The sequence below is a fragment of the Schistocerca serialis genome, chromosome 2 (assembly GCF_023864345.2).
Source record: "Schistocerca serialis cubense isolate TAMUIC-IGC-003099 chromosome 2, iqSchSeri2.2, whole genome shotgun sequence".
In the NCBI taxonomy this organism is placed as follows: Eukaryota; Metazoa; Arthropoda; class Insecta; order Orthoptera; family Acrididae; genus Schistocerca; species Schistocerca serialis.
In genome coordinates, this window is record NC_064639.1 from 793,638,765 (window position 1) to 793,642,784 (window position 4,020).

General features: G+C 44.7%; 1 pseudogene; it reads left to right on the top strand.

Moving 5' to 3' along the window:
• The first annotated feature begins 3,686 nt into the window (after positions 1–3,686).
• LOC126459450 (5S ribosomal RNA) lies at positions 3,687–3,804 on the top strand (annotated as a pseudogene).
• Positions 3,805–4,020: the final 216 nt, after the last annotated feature.

Consider the following 4,020-nt stretch of genomic DNA (forward strand, 5'->3'; position numbering starts at 1 on the left):
ATTCAATAATGGCCGGCCGAAGTGGCCGAGCGGTTCTAGGCGCTTCAGTCTGGAACCGCGCGACCGCTACGGTCGCAGGTTCGAATCCTGCCTCGGGCATGGATGCGTGTGATGTCCTTAGATTAGTCAGGTTTAAGTAGTTCTAAGTTCTAGGGGACTTATGACCTCAGATGTTGAGTCCCATAGTGCTCAGAGCCATTTGAACCATTTTTGATTCAATAATGACGTGAGAACGTTCTGAGTGTGCCATACGGCATATGGCTCGGTAGCACAGATATGCGGAGGAACTGTATGCGAGTCTATCACTTGCAGTCAAGTACTGCTGAGAGAGTCAAAGACCTCTGGAAGTACAGCATGGCTAGACGACAAAAAGGAGTCCATCTAAGCGCAGCGGTATCGCTCTGAGAGCCCAGCTGCAATGTCGGTAAGAGGACGGGGACGTTGCATGGCTGGTAGTGACGTGCCTGCCGTGGCTGGCCAAAGACAGGTGGTTAGTTACACTGACATCTTTGCATTCCCCAGGTGTCCGATATTCGTGGCTGGCGGTTACTTGGTGTAGCTATCGCCGCAAAACCCGTGATATCCATGGTCCCTTCCATCGATGCGTCTCCGTCCATCTAAGGCAGTGATATACGATTACTAGACATGATTTCGCGACAACTGTATCGCCTTTTTTCAAAGGTTTCCCACGGAAGTTTCTTGAGCTATACCAGTCTACTACGACCCCGCAGTTCCTTACGATGTTCTTTGTCGTACCTCCTTGGTAAGGACTTGAAACGCTGGAACAGTACTCTAGGATTGGTTTCGCTAGAGACTTGTGTTTGAAATCCTTTACAGGCTCAATGCATTTTACCAAAATCCACGAAGTCTTCCATGTGCTTCCCTTAAGACTGATTTTACCATTACATATTCCTTCTTAGTGTTATCACTAAATAGCTATGGGATGTGACATACTCGAGGTATTCAGCGGTATCATGTAATCGGATTCTGTTGGGCTTTTTCTCTTTGTTGTAGGTATGGGTAAAGAGAGCTGCTAATCATTATATCAAGTACGGATCCGATTACACAATCGTTCGCGCTGCACGTCTCTTCCCCAACTTTCAATCGAAAAAAATTCCAGAATCAAAGAGGATACGGAAAAGAACTTCATACCACACGTTAGGTACATGTTAGGTACACGAAATCTCATCGGAATTAAGTTTTGGCCGGCCGTAGTGGCCAAGCGGTTAAAGGCGCTACAGTCTGGAACCGCCCGACTGCTACGGTCGCAGGTTCGAATCCTGCCTCGGGCATGGATTTGTGTGATGTCCTTAGGTTAGTTAGGTTTAAGTAGTTCTAAGTTCTAGGGGACTGATGACCACAGAAGTTAAGTCCCATAGTGCTCAGAGCCATTTGAACCAATTAAGTTTTACGTCAAGTCCAATCAGAGCCTCTAAATTCCGTGATATAGATACAAAGAGAGCCTGGATGAATTGCTACGAAATCTACCTCCATGCGGGTTGTATATGACTTCACAAAGAATCAAGTGGAATTTGTAAGTCTGTGACAAACAATTTGCGACCAACTATGTCCGAACAATGTTAGATGCCCAACGTGTAGAACGAACGTGGAGGCCTATGTACCCCTCTTTTACCACAGAAAGCTTGCACATGTCTCCCGACGTATAAGTAGGCGAATTTCCTGTCGTCATTAGGTATCTTCAGTTAGGTCAACGAGGACCTATGTCCCTGCCTGTAAACCCTCCTGCAGCAAGTGTTAAAGCACAAATAGTCCTTAATAGATAAGACCCGAAGTCGCATATCGTATTCAGTGCCATTCCAAACTATCACACACCTGTGTTTGTTCACTATGCCCCTCTCTCTCTGCAGTTCGCAAGAGCTTTTTATTTCATTTTATTTTATTTCGCTTGGTGTACATAGCCTACATTCGGCACAGCATTACCTAAATTGTACGTCTGAAGCTTCTAGCACACTTATGTAAGTACAGACAGAGCTCGTTGTAGCTGATAACAGGTCATAATAATACACTGTTATAACGTTGGGCAACTAAAGTTTTTATGATGATTTCGGATGCATCACGTATCTAAGCGTCCACGTACTTTGTAAATGATACATTAAAAAAAAAACACTTTGATACATCGCAAAACACATTTATTATCCGATCGGTGCTCAGTTATTTAGTATTTTTCGGGTTATTCGGATAAAGTAAGTAAGTAACAGCATAAAAACACTAATATGTTCCGGAATGATACTGCGACATTATCTTCAGTTTATTTGATGGCTTATAAAAGATAAAAGAGTAAGCATTACGTAAATATGGCACAGTCAGCTGACAGATAGCATGTGGTTCACTACAGAAGCTCTCGCTGGGAACAGTCACTCAGTTACATGCCAAAGGTACAATTTTGTTTTTTTAAAGCCCATCGTTATTTCGTACATGCCCTAGTGTAATGATAGTGATAAAAACTAGTGGTACGCTATCATTACTCTGACACGAACCGAGAAGGAACTCGTCGGAAAACACTTAAGTTTGACATTCAGCACACTATCGAAAGCGTCCACGCCCACGGTGCAGTTGGAGGCCTTTGTGGTATGTGGGCAATAGAAATCGATGCGTCAGTATGTGTGCTACTAATACAGCTCAGAGGAGACGGTGTCGAGCCGGTAACACAAACAGGTTCACAGGCATTGCAGTGCTCAAACGTTGAGCCTCCGCACGGACGATGAAGCGGATATCACTGCAGCAGTTCCGAGAATATGGCAGCCATCCCGTACTGTAATCACACCGGGTTGCGTACTACCCTCGACAATCCACTGGTGCCACACACGGAATGTGCCCTCTGTACGACAGTACCACTACTTCCCGGAGACCGATAATTCTGCTATTTCAAACTCACTTACATGCTGATCCTCAGCTCTCCTTTGTCGATGAGGCGTACTGCCATTTGCTTTCACGTCTCCACTCCGTCTGCTGGCTGTTAACTGAATGAGCCTGGCTTAGCGCCAACCATTCCACTGGACAGAGACAAGGCTGGTGATATTCTGCATTCTGAATCATTTCTTGTTGAGATACGTATTTCGAGTTTGGATTCAACTGGATCTTCTGTCTTCTTACGACAGTTTAAGGCAATGTTAGCGTATATTTCGTTAAAAATTATTCTAATTCCCTTTCTTAGTGGAAGTTAAACGCTGAGGAAGAATATATGGTGGAAAGACTACACTGAATGCCTATAGGAGGAGGAGGAACTCACTCGTGATGTGATAGAAGAAGAAATCGAAGTCGATATGAAAACCCAATGAACAGAAGAAGGGAGAGGATGATAAAACATATGGTAAGATTTCAGAAAATAACATCCCTGGTAGCAGAGAGAGCTGCAGACGGTAAAAACTGTGGGGAATGGCAGAGATTGGGATGCATCCAGAAAATACTTTAGGGAGTAAGTTTATAATCCTGCTACCTCTCCGGCTAATTATGCTTTTCTATATCACCGTGTACCTAAAATCGCTAATCTGTGGGAAAAAGGTATCTATTCCGAATAATAATGCAAAACCGACAAAAGTATATGAAGTTGTAACGGAATCGCCATGATCAGTATTTTAGCAATAACTATTAGAAACAAAGTTCGGTTAATTTTATATATTTTTAATTAGGTAAACTAGTTTTTTAGTTAACAGTAGTTAGTGGAAGCCAACGGCCTTGGCGCAGTGGTAACACCGGTTCCCGTCAGACCACCGAAGTTAAGCACTGTCGGGCTGGACTAGAACTTGGATGGGTGACCATCCGGTCTGCCGAGCGCTGTTGGCAAGCGGGGTGCACTCAGCCCTTGCGAGGCAAACTGAGGAGCTGCAGCTCTGGTCTCGTAAACTGAGATACGTTCGGGAGATCGGTGTGTTGACCACATGCCCGTCCATATCCGCATGCAATGACCCCTGTAGGTTAAGGATGACACGGGGCCGGTCGGTACCTTTGAGCCTACATGGCCTGTTCGGGAGGAGAGTTAGTGGAAAATTTGGAAGAAAG